This window comes from Hemicordylus capensis, chromosome 3 (genome assembly GCF_027244095.1).
Source record: "Hemicordylus capensis ecotype Gifberg chromosome 3, rHemCap1.1.pri, whole genome shotgun sequence".
NCBI classification, from domain to species: Eukaryota; Metazoa; Chordata; class Lepidosauria; order Squamata; family Cordylidae; genus Hemicordylus; species Hemicordylus capensis.
In genome coordinates, this window is record NC_069659.1 from 135,547,294 (window position 1) to 135,566,528 (window position 19,235).

The window sequence follows — 19,235 nt, forward strand, 5'->3', positions numbered from 1 at the left end:
ATGCTATCCTCGAAAGTCTTCTCCAGCACCAAAGTTCAAAAGTGTCAATACCTTTTCTGGTCTGGTTTTTCAAAGTCCAGCTTTCGCATCCATAGAGTATCATGGGGAAAACCATGATCTGAACGCTTCTAATCTTTGTAGGTATAGACACGTCACAGCATCTAAATATCCTTTCCAAGGCCTTCATTGCAACCCTACGAAGTGGTAGTCTGTGGCATATTTCTTGACTGCTGGATCCTTCGCTGTTGATGGTTGATCCTAAAAGGCAGAAGCTATCCTCCACTTCAATGTCTTCATTGTCAATTCTGAGGCTGGTTGCTGTACCTGTTGTCATTAATTTAGTCTTCTTTACATTTAGTTATAGTCCCAATTTTTCACTGTGCTCCTTGACTTTCACTACTAAAGTTTGCAGATCATCCGCATTCTCAGCTATCAGAGTGGTGTCGTCAACATAGTGCAGGTTATTGATGTTTCTTCCTCCAAATTTAAAACCATGTTCATCTTCTTCCAATCCAGCTTCCCTCATATATGTTCAGCATATAAGTTGAATAAATAACAAGTATGCAGCCTTGTCTTACTCCTTTGCCGATCTGGAACCAGTCTGTTTCACCATATTCCGTCTGGACTGTGACTTTCTGTCTTGTGAATAGGTTTCTCATGAGAACAATGAGATGTTATGGGACACCCATTTTCCTAAGGATATCCCACAACTTGACATGGTCAATGCAATCAAAGGCTCTTCTGTAGTCAATAAAGCACATATTGACTTTTTTCTGGTATTCTTTGGCTTTCTTAATTATCCAGCGTGCATTGGCAATGTCTCTTGTTCCTTGGCCTTTTCTGAAATTAGCTTGAACATCCAGCATTTCCCTTTCAACATAGGGTTCAAATCTGCATTGGATGATCCTGAACATTATTTTTCTAGCATGTGAAATTAAGGATATTGTGTAATGGTTTGTGTAATCAGTTAAGTTTCCTTTCTTTGGTATTGGTATGTATACTGACCTCTTCCAGTCTGTTGGCCACTGTGTCATTCTCCAAACTTGCTGGCATAGTTTGATTAGAGCCTTGACTGATTCTTCTTCTATTGCCTGCCATGTTTCTGTAGGTATACCATCAATCCCTGTAGCCTTCCGACTTGGTAATGACCAGAGTGATGATCTAACTTCATCTTCCCATACTAGAGGTTCTTGCAAGTATCTTCTAGAGTATCTTGGATGTTGACATGCCTGCTGTACAGATTTTGAGTATACTCCTTCCATCCGTGTTTGATATTCTCTGAACGAGTTACTATCTGTCCTTTGGCATCCTTTAACATACCGATTTGAGGTTGGAACCTTCTTCTGAGTTCAGAGATCTTTTGGAAAACTTTCCTTGTTTTTCCATGTTTTCCCAGTAACCTGATTACTCCCCTCTTAACACTTCTGTCCTCATCATGGTCAGAATGAGCTCCAAGATGGCACAAAAGTAGATTTTTCCCCCATCAAGAAAAAATGTCTGCTAATAACCAAGGCTGCTAATGAAATGGCTGCTGCTAATTAATAATAATCCTTTGACCCATATGCACAAGCATGAATAATCTCTGTGTGTCCCTCAGATGGACTAGGCTAGCTGCATTTGTATATGGAAGGCATGTTTGGTCCTTACATACCTGGCAATGGCTGGTGCATTGTAGTGTTCTTGCACCCTGGTGAAGGTTAGCTTGGAAGGTGTGAGGGAAGGTTTCATTGGCTCCTAGGGGGAACCTCTCCCATATGTGCATAGATGGATGGATTGTTCCCAGGTCTGTCTATAATAAAGATGTTTATTAGTAGATCTGGTGCTTTTTAGTCCTCAAGACTCTTTAACATGCACTTTCCTTGATTAAGCATTTCTTAAGCTTGGAGGTCACTTGGGAGTTCTAATAAACACAAGCAATATTTACAGAAAGTTAGCATTCCTAAGTTCAACTGAAATTAGTGGTATTTCATTTAGTAACAACTGATTTGTCTCATTGATTTCAATGGCATTTGGTCATTACTAACTTTTTAGGATGAAGCCCTTGATAATAAATAGTTTTTCTTTTCTTGTTTGTTGGTACCCCCATGTAGCTGTTCAATAGTCTACTTACTATAGGGATTTAACCAATGCCGTCCAAGTCATAGTAGTTGAATCATGGCCTGTGACAACACATGGGCAATATGGAGAATAACCAGGTGAGATTCTTCAGAATAATCATGCCATTGTAATTTTCTTGAAACATGATTCTAACTGTAAACCTAATTCTGTGAAAATGATAAGCTCTGGACAAAACAGAAAATGATGCTATAGCTGACAACTTAAAACACATATTGATAAGTCCTTTTATGTGCTTAGGTTTTTTGCCACATCTATCTGAATCTGCTCTTATTATGTATTGCTTTCTAGTCAATTACTTCTAATTGTTTATTGCCATTATTTTCTTTCTTTTCTTGCTCCTTATGGCTTCTTTCATTTTCTTGACCAAATTACCAGTTATTTCAGAATGACACAACCTATTAATTGGCATTAACCTCAAATTCACCCCAATATCTGTCATACTAGAAGCATTCTGAGGCCATTGTCCTAACTAAAATCAAAGATGAGGAAGCAGAGCAAGACAAGAATAGTCCACATCATTATTCTTTTTGAACTGAGAATATAAGAAATATCCACACTGATGTTTTAAAGTGAGATTTTACTGTATCATATGCAAGTATTTGGAAAACACACCAATACACTACTAAGTACGGTATGTAAATCAGTGTCTTAATGTTTGGCTTTTAATAATGTGCCTTTCTGAATAAAGTGACTTTCTCAAACCCGTGCTTTCCCCATATGCCATTAATCATCATTATCATATGCAGTGATTTATTGTCCAAAATTTGTTTGTAATCTGCAGAGAATAAACTTTATTCATAAACATGTGAATAAAACACACACCAGCACTAGACCTCCTTGTACACCACTGGTACGGGTATGTATACACTACACGTATTAGGTAAGCTCATATGCAAGACGTTTCAGAAGTTATTGCTTTCACATGGAGCACCACCAGAGGGGGCAGCTTTTTTCTGTTGCTCACATGGAGGACAACTGAACCAGTCCTGAGCAGCTAGTCATGAACTAATAGCTACTCTGCACAAATTATTCTAGACTATCCTGCTTCACTTTCCAGAATAGTTTTTCCTCATATTCAGCCTGTCTTACCTTCTTAATATCTATTCCTCATTTATAGGAAGGAGCCCCTGGTGGCGCAGTGGTAAAACTGCCGCCCTGTAACCAGAAGGTTACAAGTTCAATCCTGACCAGGGGCTCAAGGTTGACTCAGCCTTCCATCCTTCCGAGGTCGGTAAAATGAGTACCCAGAATGTTGGGGGCAATATGCTAAATCATTGTAAACCGCTTAGAGAGCTCTGGCTATAGAGCGGTATATAAATGTAAGTGCTATTGCTATTGCTATTGCTATATGGATTTGGCTACCTGTATCTTTTCTTCTGATCATCCCTCACACAACTGGTTGAATAATCAGCATTATTGTCTTTATGATATGATCCATATCTGCAGCTGAATTTCTGGCCAAGACTACAGAATGGACATTCATATCTGAAAATGCCAAATGTTATTGAAATTTTCTTGAAATCACATTTCGGTAATTGCCCCATGTTACTTCCCACCTCAGCTGTTCAGAGAAAGGTTGATAAGTTGATTGTTCTTGCCAGTAATCTTTACACATATTTTGTCTAGAGGCCCAGATTTTTATATCAAATACTTTATTTTATTGTTGTCTTCTCACTCTCCTTTCCTTATCCCAAGCATTTTTAAAAAAAATGAAAATAAAGGAATGGGTTGGGATAACATCTCTGAATAAAGGTTTCCTACAATTCAAAATTTGCTTCTGCTTCAGTTTTACATTTAAATTATTTTTTCCAATGCAACAAAGGAGTTGTTGTTTTTTAAAAGAATAAAATATGTACACTCCATTTTGGAATAATTTTAATGGCCCTGTAAAGAGACTGTAGATCCATCAATCAGTTTTCAGTTATTCAGTTGCTAATCAGGTTTGAAAAAACAGCATTGCAATAAACCAGGCAGCAGCCATTAACTATTTTACCAGACACGATCGTCTGTTGAATGGAATCAAGATGCAATTAATCATGAAGCTGCCTCTGTTATCTACAAGGATAGAAGATCACCACAACTCTGGTGATTTGAATGTACTTACTGTAAAGTTATTGGGACATTTGAGAAAATTACTTTGCTTCCACAATGGCTGCTTTTAGTAGTCACTTTTTAGGTTGTGTGCTCGACCATCTTTGCTGGTGGGGAGGCAGGCACCTACTTGCCTTCCCACACATGGTCCCCATCCACATCCAGGCTCTGCTGCTTGCCGCAGCACACAAGTGATGCTGCAGCAATCAGCAGAGCAGGGAGACGGAGAAGGAAGTCTTCTGGTATCCCTCAGTGCGCTGTGCCAGGGCTGTGTGGGTTGCCTGCAGCCCATGCACACATACAACCCCAAACCTGGGGTTAAGGGCATGCTCACACCCTTAAACCGAGGTTAAAGCCTGGAGTACATTCCTGAGCTTGGGGTCAAAACAGCGCCAGGAGCAGGCTGGATCCTAGCAGTTCACATGGACAGCCAAGCCCAGGCTGGGTTGCTCAAACCTGGGCTTGACTGCCCATGTGCACAGCCTCCTTGTTTTGTTTTTTTAAAGACCACCCTCCTTTTTAAAAAAAACCAAGAACACTTGTTCAACCCATACAGGTGAAACTCGGAAAATTAGAATATCGTGCAAAAGTCCATTAATTTCAGTAATGCAAATTAAAAGGTGAAACTGTATAAACATGCTTATACTTTTTGGACCTCTGAAATGTATAAGCATGCATATGTATTCAGTACTTGGTTTGGGCCCCTTTTGCAGCAATTACTGCCTCAATGCGGCGTGGCATGGATGCTATCAGCCTGTGGCACTGATGAGGTATTATGGAAGACCAGGATGCTTCATTAGCGGCCTTCAGCAATTCTGCATTGTTTGGTCTCATGTCTCTCATCCTTCTCTTGGCAATGCCCCATAGATTCTCTATGGGGTCAGGTCAGGCGAGTTTGCTGGCTAATCAAGCACAGTACACTGTATACTTTTCAGAGGTCCGATATTGTTCTATTCTACAATCCTTGTCTTCTTGGTTCCATGTAATATTCTAATTTTCTGGGATTGTGGATTTGGGGTTTTCATGAGCTGTACTCCATGATCATCACAATTATAACAAATTAAGGCTTGACTTATCTCGCTTTGCATGTAATGCGTCTGTCTCATATATCAGTTTCACCTTTTAATTTGCATTACTGAAATTAATGGACTTTTGCACGATATTCTGATTTTCCGAGTTTCACCTGTATCTCCTCACCTTCTTAAAAACTGCCACTCTAGTAGAGACCCCCTCGCAACATGTATGTCTCTAATGTGCCTCTGGCATATACAGTTTAGTGCTTGCAGCACATAATTCCATGTAGAACATGTCAAGAATTTATTTTTATTAACAAGCATAGAGAGGCCACTGATGAGAAGGAATAAGAAAAATGCTTACAGTTTCTAAAATCAAGACATGTGTGCATTGCAATAACCATAATAACAGGGTTGTGTGAAGCAGCATTTATTTGATTTAGAGTCCATCTTGGTGCTTTGGAGAAGTCCCCACATTCACTTTGATGCTTCAGAGGCTTCCCACTTCACTTCAGCCCACCTCAAAGTGGTTGCTTCGATCTGGAGCTCAAGCTTTTCCTTCTCCCCCTCCTTGCTGTTTCCCTTGACTCCTGTACTACTTGCCTGGGTTGAGGCAGGAGATCAGCAGGCTATACTTCATCTTTGCTTCTGGCAGCTAGAAAGCAGAGTCTTCCATGGCTTCAGTTTTAAAATGACGTATGGCAGGGTGTTTAAAACAACCAAACAAACAAACTTCTTCCCCTACAGACCTCAGAATGCAAGTACTTTGAAATTGTAGTCTTTTCTGAGACTGTGGCCTGACCATTGCTCCACCTTAAACAGATAAAGCCCTTGACTTTCCTTGAAGAACAGGGGAAGACGTTTGTTTTTTTAAAGGTCTCCCAGTAGGTTTTTTTAAAAATTGGAAAGCATAGAAGACATTGCTCCCTCTCCACTAGGAGTGCAAAGGGACCCTGAGGCTATTCTCATGACCAGCAAAATTCGGGGTAGGAGAGCCTAGCCTGATTTTTGTTGGTCATGTAAACCACTGGGCTCGCAAGCCCGGTGGTTTACAAGCAGCTAACCCACTTGAGAAGTCCTCCCCTTAGTCCAGGTTAGCAGAGCGAGCACTCCGCTAACCAGGGTTAATGGATTGTGTGCTGCTGTGGCGTGGCTCCGTGCTGCGGCAATTCACGAGGAGACCCCTGACCGGGAGGCTTAAAAGCAGCCTCCCGGCTTGGGGGTTTCTCCAGGATGCCCTCCATGCTCACGCAGGGCATACTGGAGCTTCCGGGGAACATGTGGCCCCCGTTCCCCCCAGCCCTCGCCAGCTCCGTAACGGAGCCGGCAGTCATGTGGGGGACCAATCTGGACGGACAGAGCTGCCTCCCAGCTCGTCTGCGGGGAGAGCGAACTAAGCCCGCTCTCCCCACTAACCTTCTCAAGGCGGGTATCACTGAGCATGAGGCCCACTTCTCTGTCTCCTGCCAATGCCCCTAAGTTAACACTGTGATTGGGGAGAGTAACAAAGCAGGGGAGAGGCTGCAACAACCAAGTGCTTCCAAAGCACTTCAGCCTGATTCAGCCACAGTTGCTTTGATATGGAGCAATCCAGTGGTGGCCTTATTTGGATCTAAATCAAAGCTTTGATGGTTGAATTGGGCCAAATATCTCCCAAAGTGAATAGGCCACCAAAGCTTCCCATGGTCATACATAACAACGCAAGGTCATAATCATTTTAACAGTAGTGCAAACACAGGCTTAAATATATAGTTGTTAGTAGGGGTGTTGGTTTTTTTGTGTGGTTCGGACCAAATTCAGATTGAATTTGCACTGAAATGAGGGTCTGTGAACTGGTTTGGTCAAACCAACTATCTGGCCTGGTCCGTTCGACTGAACCAGCTCGAAATGGTTCAGTGGTTTGAGGGACTATGCTTGTAAAGGGGGATCTGGTGAGTAAAGGGGAATCCTTGAAAGGATTCTAAAGGGCGGCAGGGGACAGTGGCAAGAGGGCACCTTTAAAAGGGGCTTACATGTGAGCACTGTAAGATATTCCCCATAGGGGGTGGGGTCGCTCTGGGAAGAGCACATGTATGCTTGCATGCAGAAGGTTCTAAGTTCCCTCCCTGGCTTCTCCAAGATAGGGCTGAGAGAGACTCCTGCCTGCAGCCTTGGAGAAGTCACTGCCAGTCTGGGTAGACAATACTGAACTAGATGGACCAATGGTCTGACTCGATCTATGGCAGCTTCCTATGTTCCTATGATTCAAACATAGCTCATCAAACCATTGAACCATGGCAAACCAGTGTGCCACAGAAGGGACTCAGTTTGATTGTGGACTGGCCAGCCTTCCTGAAGGTCAGTCCAGTTCACAATCAAGCCACTCGACCTGGCCTGGTTCATGGCAGACCGGTTTGCTGAGAGCCATTCACGCAACCCCTAGTTAGAGCATTACCAAAGTGGCAGGCTATTCTGATGGTGAGGAAAGCAAAGAAGGCCCAGATAATTCAGAGAATCCTAGAGATGTGTAATATGTTTCTCCGTAATAACAATATGTAGCATTTGTATAGGACTTACAATCCTGTAAGGCAAGTGTTACTAACCTTATATTACAGCTGAGGAACTAAGGCTGAGAGGAAGTGGTTTGCCTAAGGCCACCCAGGGAGTTCATAGCAGAGGTGAAATTCAAGTATCTTAACCACCATGCTGCAACAACGCTCTCTCCCTGGATGTGTGTGTGAGTTACTGCCAGCCGGCCACCCTTTAAAAATCTCAGAATAGCAACAAATTATGCCCTGACAGCCACAGAATCAGATCAAAAGAATTCTGATGTGCTTTCCAAGGGCCGCAAATTCAGTAAAAGTTCCATAAGATAGGTACAACTACATTCCTTGAAGACATTTGAACATTTCTTCCTCATCCCCATGGCTTCCCTAGTTCAACATCAGCAGCATGATCAGAAGATAAGGAGCAAAGCTCCAAGTCAGACATCTTTGGTCACCAACACCAACTGATGACAGTTTCACACAACCATGTTTGCCACATGATAACTGCAGCTCCTTTAGCATTGCTTATCTATGTCAAATGTCCATCACAGATCAGCTCCCACAAACGGCACTTTCTTATCATATGAATACAGCATCCATCAATGGCAACAAGTGTATCAGTGATAACGTTATCACTTTGATACACTCCATCTCAGCTGATCATGTGAACTGACCCTGTACACATTTGCAAAGTTTGGAAATAAGAAAACTGAGAAACTTCCTTGGAATATTTAGTTGGCTAATTTTAGTGAGGTAGCAGCACACATACATCCTATATTCACTAGCTTATTGAAATAGTGTATCATAAAGAAGTTTAATTTCACTGGAATTACAGTTGTACAGAATCATAGTGCTTGTCCAATTAAAATTATTTAGTGGAAGATGGCCTGTGCTATATCTCTGTGGCTCACCATGCCTTTCTTGCTGTGTAAACAGTGCCACATTTGATTTATAATTATGTAATGTTACGCTGCAAAATTGCATAAGAATTGAAGGAGGTTTTTTCACTCTAGTGTACGATCCTTGCATATAAGAAGTGATATTGTGCCCCTTTCTGTAGAGAGGGAAGAAACAGTAGCAAATTGTGTGTAAATATTTCTAGGTTGGATTTTAAGAATGCCACAGAACTATCAGCTACTTTAATTAAAGTACATACCCTTTTTGTGTTTCTCTACCTCTCTTCAGAGGTGTAAATTGTTATGTTAGAATGTTGTTGAGATGATTAGCAGTAGTAGCCGTAGTCGTAGTAGTAATAGTAACAGTCATCATTGCCAGAGGCCAGAGTGTGTTAAGAATGAGAACCAGGATGCAGACTAGGCTTAACAAATGCAGGGTTTCATGTTCAAGTCCCTTTTCTGTATAAAGCAACAAACAGTGGGGGCAGCCCTTCCAGAAGGGTATCTTGAGGTGAAGTGAGGTGAGGTGGTTGCCTCCGGCAGAAAATTATTAGGGGACCAGTGAGGTGGCAAGACTGTTCTTCTGCTCCCTGCTTTTAAAAAGAAGAAAGAGAGGAGGAAGCATTCCAGGGAGGCAGCATTTGGCACTTGGCCTCAGGTGAACAGCAGGCTTGAGCCACCGTGAACAGATATCCTGCTCGTCTTCTCTCTAGGATTTCCCTTGCCCTTGGCCTAGTTTAAGTTCTGGGATGGACTATCGTGTGATGGATGCACTATCATGTGATTAATCCAGGTCATTCTACACTGGCCTGGATAACAAATGGATTTGTCACAAACTCACAACGCAATATTAGGAGAAATAGTAGTAGTAGCGGCAACAGCAGTATAACAGTAATAGTAGTAGTATGCTTAAAATAAATAAAACAATGCACAGAGAGGAAAAGCAAGAAAAAAGCTAAGGTGCATTTGAAAGGAGAAAATAAGAGAAAGTGTCAGGCAGTAGGAGTAAGAGTTGCAAGAGTAGGGAGATGTGAATGAGCATTAAAAGAAAAAATAAATAAAACAGCCTCTCAATCCAACATTATGAATTGATAACTACTTCCTTGTCTGTAGACAATGTGCAAAGGATTTGTCACTCATGCACCTCACACTCACTGTGGAGAGGAACTAGGAAAATCCCCAGCCAACCTGATTCACCCTTGGACATTTCATGACTATTTCTTATCGCTCAGTTGAGCATAAATTCATAGATTTTACGGTTAAGGGAGCTTGAGATGGGCTGCCGTATTTTCTGCACTTAGTCCTGCCACTTCTTATTGGACCATCTGCTGTCACCTTAAAGAGACAAGTGTATATTATCAAGGTAAACATACAAATCACTTCTGCATTTGATCGTGGGGGGGGGGGGGGCTCTTAAATGTATTGATTGGAAAGTGTCAATAATGCTATAGGGATGAGTCCTTGAGAAAGAAAATAGCATGAATATTGTTCTCATGAGTCTCAGACTAGAGAGTTATACCAGGGGAGAGAGCTGCTCTGCACAGGGATTTCTATTTAATTTGTTTCAGTCCAGACACAGGCCTTAAAACTAGTTTTTGTTTCTTTCAAAAAAGAAAACTCTATATAGATGTTGTTATTAATACCATTAGTAAGGATCTTACTTGGAGTATCTAACATTTAACTTGAAAATGCATGTAATAGCTTCAGCATACTGTTCAAAAGATAAAGACACATGTTGTGAAAACATTCTATACTGTATGCTATTTCAGATTTCCCTGCAGTTCTTTAAGCAACCATCAGAAGAGGCACACAGTGCAGGGTGCAAAATTTAGGAAATTAAACATGAGAAATGCAAGGAAAATGTGGCTGAAATGAAAAATATTATTGTAGCTTACATTAGTAAACTACACCCCATTTTATGGGGTAGTGCCACACTACCCCACAAAAAGATTTAACTTACAGTCCTATAAAACTCACAGAAAAGAGTGAAAACAGGTATTTCCTCAGTTGCTCACACACAAAAAAAGTCCCCCCCCTTTTGGTTAATGTGCAAAAGTAACATTGCAAGGTTGTGGAATATAATTAGATGCTACTAGGATAATTGCCTCCTTATTCTGTAGGAAATCTGAGTTCATTATGGATTCCTAGTCCCTAGGATTTGGAAGGAAGCCCATGAAATGGGTTTGGTGATGATCATCAGCTGAACAAAGTCAGCCAGCATCTGCCTCCCAACTTCTCATGTGCAGGGCTTGACTTAGATTCAGGGAAGGGCGCAGCCTGTCACATGCTTTCCTTGAGTCCAGTTCCCTAGGAAATAAATGCATATCTTAGTCATCATTTATCGAATGATCAAGTGCTCCTCATCTCACAAGTAGAAAGCCAGTGCAATGTGATGATTAGAGTACAGACTGGGAGATTCAGATATCTGCTCAATTGAAAAGACTACTGAGTGATCTTGTGCAAATCACTGTTTCTCAACCTGACCTACTCATAGGATTGTTGTATGAATGCAGTAGGGGATGTGCACGGTCTGGTTTGTAGCCTCCTCTGGGAAGTGCCAAACTGGCTCAGGTGCTGACATTCAAACCAGCTCAACAGGGCAGGCAGTGGTCCCTGAAAAAGCAAGTGAGAAGCTCTTTACCTGCTCACCGCCCACCCCCCCAGCACTGCATGCAGCTGTGGCACTGTTCCTTGCAGCCTCCACATGGCATCAGCTTGCACATGGCCAGCACACATGCACACTGGCCATTTGTGTGCCGATGCCATGCGGAGGCTGCAAGGAACAGCGCTGCAGCCATGTGCTGCATTTTGGAGAGTGGGTGCTACTGTCAGAACCACGGCAGAGTGGGGACAAGCAGGTAAGGAGCCCCTTATCTGCTTTTTAAGGGAACTGCTCCCCACGCTGCTGCCAGCTGCCCCGAGCCGCTGGTGCACATCCCCCCAAAACAGAATAATCATGTACATCACTCTTGGGATTTATATGGGTAGCATAAGTCAAGCTCATTGAAAGAGGGAGACCTTGTTACTGGGTCTGCTCTCTCTGTCCTGCTGCCATGAGGAAAAGGATCGGCTAATCTGCTTACTTTTTGTGAGCACTCAAAGATTCTATGCTTTCAAGGGAATATCATAAAATGGAAATGGAACTGAGAGCAGTCAAAGGAGTTTGCCCATCACTACTACTGCTACTAAAGTAAAGTAAAGTGTGCCGCCAAGTCGGTGTCCACTCCTGGCGACCACAGAGCCCTGTGGTTGTCTTTGGTAGAATACAGGAGTGGTTTACTATGGCCATCTCCCACTCAGTATGAGATGATGCCTTTCAGAATCTTCCCTATATCGCTGCTGCTCGATATATCTGTTTCCCCTAGTCTGGGAAACATCCCAGCAGGGATTTGAACCAGCAACATCTGGCTTGCTAATCAAGTCATTTCCCGAAGGTGCCATTACATCCAAACTTGTTTTCTCTATGTATCACAAATTTAGGATATTTTCTTGTTTTTCTATTACTGGTTTTAAATGACTTGATTCAGGATACTTTGGTGATTTTTCTGGGCTGTCTTGGAAAAAAGCAAAATGGTTAAAAGTCCTAGAACTAATTAAGGTGTTCCAAATACTTTATGCACGTGACTTAAACAGGAATATGACCAAGGTAGCCGCTGGCCGCACCTCCGCGGCACGGCTGTTTTGTCCCGGCCCCCTTACCCAGGGAGCACGTGGGACAGGGAGCCACCTCTGATTGGCTCCCCGGGGCACTTCCGGTGCAAACCGGAAGTGCCGGAAGTGCCGAGCCCCGCAGTGCGCCTGCGCGGGCTCAGTCTGCCTCCCGAGCTTGGACCCTCCCACCCATCCCTTAGATATAGACTGGGCGTTCGCTGGTCGCCATTTGGGGCTGGGCAGGAATTTTTGGGGTATACACCTGTTTGGCTTTTGGTGTGCACCTTTTTTCGCCTGCCTCAGGCTATATCTGAGCTCCCAGGTAGATTAAATAGGGCTATGTTCCTCAGGTTGGCAGGTACAGTGCGGTGAGGAAATGCTAATTAAGGGGCTGTGGCACCTTAGGTAAGATGTAAATCAAGGAGGAGGAGCTGATCCCTTGAGGCTTGACAGATCAGGGATGACGCTTCACTCCTGCCCCTCCTCAGGCAACATCCCATCCGTATGGCTGTGCAGCGTCGGTGGGGTTGTCGCTGGGAGGTCAGAAACCTGACCTTAGGTCGGCGGAGAAGGGCGCCTCTGCTGGAGAGCGGGTGAGCTGCCTGGAGCCAAGGTGCTATCGCCATGGTCGGTTAGGTGGGGCCGGCCTATTAGGCACTGCACTGTCGCGGGGAATGTCCACGCAATCCCAGCCAATTGAGCCTGTACCATAAACTTCAATAAATCGACCGTTCCTTCCATAGCAATGTCTCCGTGTCTCCTTGGGGGGTCTGGGCACAATGAACACAGTTCATTTGCTCTGCATTTTTATGAACGCTTACATCTTCTAAATGAAAAAATATGAAACTTCTTAACATTTATTTTATATAACTTTCCTTCCTATCTGATAAACAAAACCTACAAAAATGTTCTCTTGTTAATGTGTGATACATTATTAATACTGTTGCATGCTAAGTATGTGAAAACTTTCGTCTAGCAGGGTTTCCTGTATAATTTGTTCCCCTGTGATAATTATAGTTTTTGGTTGGGATGAGAGACCTTTTTTTTGTTAGGCTTCAGTGCTTCTAAGTCTATTTGTTACGCAAAAGAAATAAATCCTCTGTTTCTGAACTCAGAAGCAGTCACGAAAAGGATCTCAGTGCCTCCAGTGGAAGCTCCTAGCTCAAAACAGAATTTTAAAGATAGGCATTTCTCAATCATACGCTGTAGGGCAAGACAAATCATGAATGCTGGCAAATGCTATGGACTATTTATTGTGTTCTTGTACTTCTATATACTTGTACTAAACACTTTTAGCTCTATCAACTAATTAAATTAAATTAAATTAAATTAAATTAAATTAACATATTTATATACCGCCCAAAACCTGTGTCTCTGGGCGGTTTACAATAAATCAGTACAAATTAAAACAGAATTAAAACATTAAAATAATTTAAAACGTAACACAATGTTAAAACTGTAAGTCTAATGAAAAGCCTGGATGAACAAATGTGCCTTAACTGCTAATCAACTAATTTTGAAACCAAGTGCTCTTTATTTGCTGTTCATATATAATTGAGATACACTATGGAGGGTTATGGAGATACTTATTCACAGATGAAAAATAAAATAATTTCTAATCAAATATATAGTATTTTCTTTGGACTTTTATTTTTGGGCAGTTTTCACTTTTTATCAGTAGCAGCCTGTGCTAATTAACTGGAGGGGTGGGAAATGAGCTGTAGCTGCTTTGGTACCGTCAGGCACTCTCTTGTTCCCTTCTGGCTCCACCTTGGGTATAATGGAGCTGTGTGGGCTCATCATTCATCCAATAAGGGAAGGAAATTTCCAATTGGACAAATGACCGGGGTTGTGGATTTCCTGAATGACCCATCCTCAGTTACAGCCAGGGTGAGGCCAGAAGGCAACAAGAGAGTGCCTATCGGTACAGAAGCAGCTGCAGCTCATTTTCCACCTCTCCAGATTGTTAGCATGGGCTGCTAAAGCTTTTACTCTCTAACAAAACATGTTCTCTTTTGCATTCCCTCATAATTCCTATGTGTTGGATGTTTGTATTGCTTTCTACCCCTCATCCCCCCTGCTTCTCGTCCCCCCTACTAGCTCCCAGACTTAATTTGCTATTCGTTGAGGCAGGTTGTGGGCGGTAGAAAAATATGTTGAATGAATGAATGAATGAATAATGTTGATTTAATCTTTCTTCTTCTTCCTGCTTTTGTACCAGGCCTCATTTGCAGCATATTCTTTTATTTATTTAAAGAAGTGTGTGCAACCCCTTCTATCTATGTAGAAAAGAAGAGTGGTTGACAAAAAGAGAAGAATATCAAATATAATTAAAACAATTGCAATAAAAATAACAAGCCAATAACAACAAATTAAAAACTCCAGCAGCCAAACCAAATTCATTTTTTAAATCTATCTATCTATCTATCTATCTATCTATCTATCTATCTATCACATTTTATACTGCCCTATATACAACTCTCTGAGTGGTTTATGATTTTAAAACACAAACAAGAATTAAAACATTAAATCAATTAAAACAGTTTCAAATATAGATTAAAATAACTTTAAAACTTAACACTTTAAAACTATGGACTACAAGCCTGATTAAACAGGTATGTTTTCAAATTTTTCTTAAAAACATGCAGAGATGAGGATGCTCTAATTTCATTTGGGAATGTGTTCCAAGGTTCTGGGGCAACCTTAGAAAAACCGTTGAGTAGGTGTCGACTGCTGGAGACCACTGAGCCATGTGGTTTACCACTGCTTTTCTCCCACACAGTATGAGATGATGTCTTTGCTGTTGTCACTGAAGTGAGCATCTGCCTCCAGCACCTTCTTATATTGCTGCTGCCCAATATAGGTGACTACAAATATATATTAACTAGGCACAGTCCGGGAAGCACATCGGCAGGAATTAGAAATAACAGCCTCTTGCTCCCTAGGCAAGTTGCTTCCCTGCTGCGCCACTGCAGCTGATAACCCTAGAAAAGGTGACCCTTTTTTTGGGTCACCACCCAACAAGCCGGTGGCAACTTTTAGTATAGTTTATTTTATCAAATAAATAAATTTTATTTAAAAAATTATTAAATAAACTAAACAAACTAAAGGCAGTGGCAACCACAACCGAACCTCCCCTGATGATCTTCATAGGTGGCAGCATGCATGAAGAAGTAGGTGTTCTTTTAAATACCTTGGACCCAAGCTGTTTAGCATAAGTGGGAGATAAATTGTGAGGAACCTATTATTAAATAGGAACATGGAACAGAGGTTACTTGCTTGGCTTCCTGGTTAGTAAAACAAGCTTCAAGGGCAAATGGTGATAATTCTTGTCAGGACCAGAGCATGGGGTAAACGGGCTAACCGTCCCTTTTAGGGCCTTCTACAGTCAATCTATATTTTAAGAACACAGACATGCTCATACACTGTTCTGGTTCAGACATCAAGTGGAACCATGGTTAAAGCTTGGTGCTATGTGATGTCTTCAAACCTTGAGAACGTGCATCACCCCTTCCCCAGCCTTCATGACCCTCCAAGGAATTCTGCTTCTGATACAGGTTAGAAGCAAACCAAAATCTGAACTGACCAATCCTTGTTTATTCTGACCAACCTTGCTAAAATAAACCAAAATATGAAACTCACTTCGAGTCTTGGGTTCAGCACTAGAGCCCAAGAACTCAAAGCTTTATTTGAGGGAAGTTGGTTAGAATATACCAGGGTTAGAATTCAGATGTCACAACTAATCTTAGTTTATTTCTGACAACAATCAGAAGTAGAATTCCATGGAGGCTGATGTGGGCAGGGGAGGGGTGTTTCTGAGGCTTGAAGACATCGCATGGAACCAAGCTTCAACTTTGGTTTTGCATGACATATGAACTAGTACACAGAAAGACAGTTATGCGACTAATGTCTAGTTGGCCCTAAATTAGGAATGCCTTCTCCCACCACATTTTTTAACTTTACTGATCTTTATTGTCCCCTTTCTTTCAGGAGTTGCATTGATGCTACAGCAGATCCATGGATAGCAAAGTGGCAGTAATTTGTAATGTATTGTGTGTATAAGTGTCACTGTGCTAAGTATTTATGTACATTTGGAGTCTTCATCTGAAGTGCAGTGGGAAAGGTAAGAGCTGTGGTGGAGGCACTAGGGAAAACAGGTACTCCAGGGACACTTGGATGCCAACTCCAGCCACAGTGAGGAGGATGTGACCCTCCCATCCGTGATCTCTCTCCCCCAACATCTTAGCAATACAGTGAGGTTATTCACATGTGTGTGCAAAACCAGGCTAAGGGAGCCCAACCTGGTTTTGCACACATGTCTGAACCGCCAGGATCAGGCCTGATCCCAGTGGCTACATGGCTTCAAACCCGCCTAAGTTGCCTCCCTTTAAAATGAGGTTAAGGGAGAAAGAGCTCCCTTAACCTCATTTATTTGCTCGTGTGTCAGCCGTGGCTGCTTGCACTCATGCAGTGCATTGTTGGAGCTCTGGGGGGCGGGGCGGGGTGATGTGTGGTGGCACGTCCCCGACAGTATATCAAGGTAGTTCTCATAACCAGCTGAAGCAGGGTAGGAGTGGGAAAGCCTGGGTAGCAAGATTTGTGTGGAGCCTTAGGACCCACTCTTACCCTGATGCTTCAAAGGAGGATTACCCTGTTCCTAAACCTAACCTTTTACCTTGGTTAGGGGCAAAACCCCATCTTACCTTGGCAGCCCTGATCGTGTGTGTAATCAGGGCTGTGTGCAGCAGTTTCCAGCAGCCTGGCTTCCTAAAAACCACAGAGTGCTGCTTAAAGAGCAGCCAGGAAACCAGGAGCTACAGCATTGCCATGGGTAGCCTCTCTGCTGCCCATGCAATGCACTGTGAGATACTGGAGGACTTGCTCCTACTGATCCCAAAAGCAGAAAGCTCTGCGGTGCTGATCATGTGGTGTGTGGCGTGGCAGAGCTCTAGAGACACTATATCCATGTGAGGGGACTCACGTATACTCCTGCCCCCCTTCCCCGCAGCCCTCCCTAGCCACCAGGGATTTGAGTCATGAGAATGACCTCATTATTAAACAAGCAAAGAAAAAGGGGGAGACATAACTAAATTAATGCATCACAGATCCTCCCTCCTACTTTGGGTTGCTTACATGCTTATACGGAGACTAAAGTTATGCTTTAAAATGCCAGTGGAAAGATACACAGGTTCAGATATCTATCTATCTGTCTCTCTCTCTCTCTCTCTCTCTCCTATCTATCTATCTATCTATCTATCTATCTATCTATCTATCTATCTATCTATCTATCTAATTTCTATACCGCCTGATATGTACATCTGTAGGCAGTGTAAAAAATTAAAAATATTTAAAAGTTACAAATTAAAATACATGACAATAAAAACAATAGAAATAAAATAGATATTAAAATAAGGTTTTAAAATTATTAAAATTAACTCTCATTAAAAGCCTGCAAAATCAGGAGAGTCTTGAGGGTCTTCCTGAAAACAGAGGAGATGCTCTTATTTCAGTAGGAAGCATATTCCAAAGCCCTGGGGCAGCCACAGAGAAAGCCTGGTCCTGAGTCGTCACTAAACAAGCTGCTGGTGGCATCTGTAACCAGATCTCTCCAGAAGATCATAACAGGCAGCAGGGTTTATGACAAAGGAAGCGCTCTCTTAAATAGCCTGGACCTAAGCCATTAAGGGCTTTATAGGTAATAATCAGAACTTTGTATTTCACCTGGAAACATATCGGCAACCAGTGCAGTTCTTTAAAAACTGGTGTTATGTGGTCCCTTTGTGTTGTCCCAGAGACCAGACTGACTGCTGCATTCTGTACCAATTTTATTTTTTGGATTATGTACAAAGGCAGCCCCAAGTAGAGTGCATTACAGTAGTCAAGCCTGGAGGTTACCAGCATAAGTACCACTGTTTTAAGGTCATTAGCCTCTAGAAATGGACATAGCTGACATATCAGCTGAAGCAGATAAAAAGCACTGCTGGCCACTGCCACAACCCGAGAAACCAGGCAGAGCTTTGGGTCCAGGAGCACTCCCAAGCTACATATCTGATCTTTCTGGGGGTGTAACCCCATCCAGAACAGGCATATCTAAACCATCTCCCTGGTCCTGTCCCGCAACCATCAGTACTTCTGTCTTATTTGGATTCAACTTCAGTTTGTTATCCCTCATCCAACCCATCACTGCCTCCAGGCAGTCATTAGGGAAGATATGCCATTTCCTGATGAGGTCAGCATGGAAAAGTAGATCTGGGCATCAGCACCCAGCACCAAACCTCCTGATGATCTCTCCCAGTGGTTTCATGTAGATGTTAAAGACAATTGGAGACAGTGAGGCAGTTCCCACGATCACTGGGAACCACCAGATGGGGTTAAGCAGGGAGAGTGGGCTTAGCCCGCTCTCCCCGCAGATGAGCACCTGCAGAGCCCTGGGCAGCCAGATCACACGACTGCTGGTGGGGCAGAGCCATGTGTCACCGAGTCACAGAGCCGGTGGGGACTTGGGAGTTTGGGGGCAGCACGGCCCACGGAAATTCCAGCATGCCCTGCATGAGTGTGCAAGGCATGCTGGAGAGACCCCCGAGCCAGGAGGCTGCTTTTTAGCTGCCCGGTCGTGGGTCTACTCATGAGTTGCCACAGCACGGAGCCATGCTGCAACAACTCACGTTCCGAAAATCCAGGTTAACGAAGCACTCACTCTGCTAACCTGGCCTTAGGTGAGGGTAACTTTAGCGGTTACCTGCTTTGGTGAGACCGGGTTCGGCTGCGAGCCTGGTGGTTCTCACACGGGGGTGAAATCAGGCTAGGCTCCCTTAGCCCGATTTCGCCTGATTGTGAGACCCGCCTCAATATGGAGCCTTGTGGAACTCCACACTTCAGTTCTTGCTTAATAGAACAACGGTCTCCAAGTGACACCATGTGGAATCTGCCAGAGAGGTAGG

The 19,235-nt window shown here is 42.9% G+C and overlaps 1 pseudogene; it reads right to left on the reverse strand.

Annotated features, from left to right (window-relative positions):
* Positions 1-713: 713 nt before the first annotated feature.
* LOC128350513 (uncharacterized) lies at positions 714-12,920 on the reverse strand (annotated as a pseudogene).
* Positions 12,921-19,235: the final 6,315 nt, after the last annotated feature.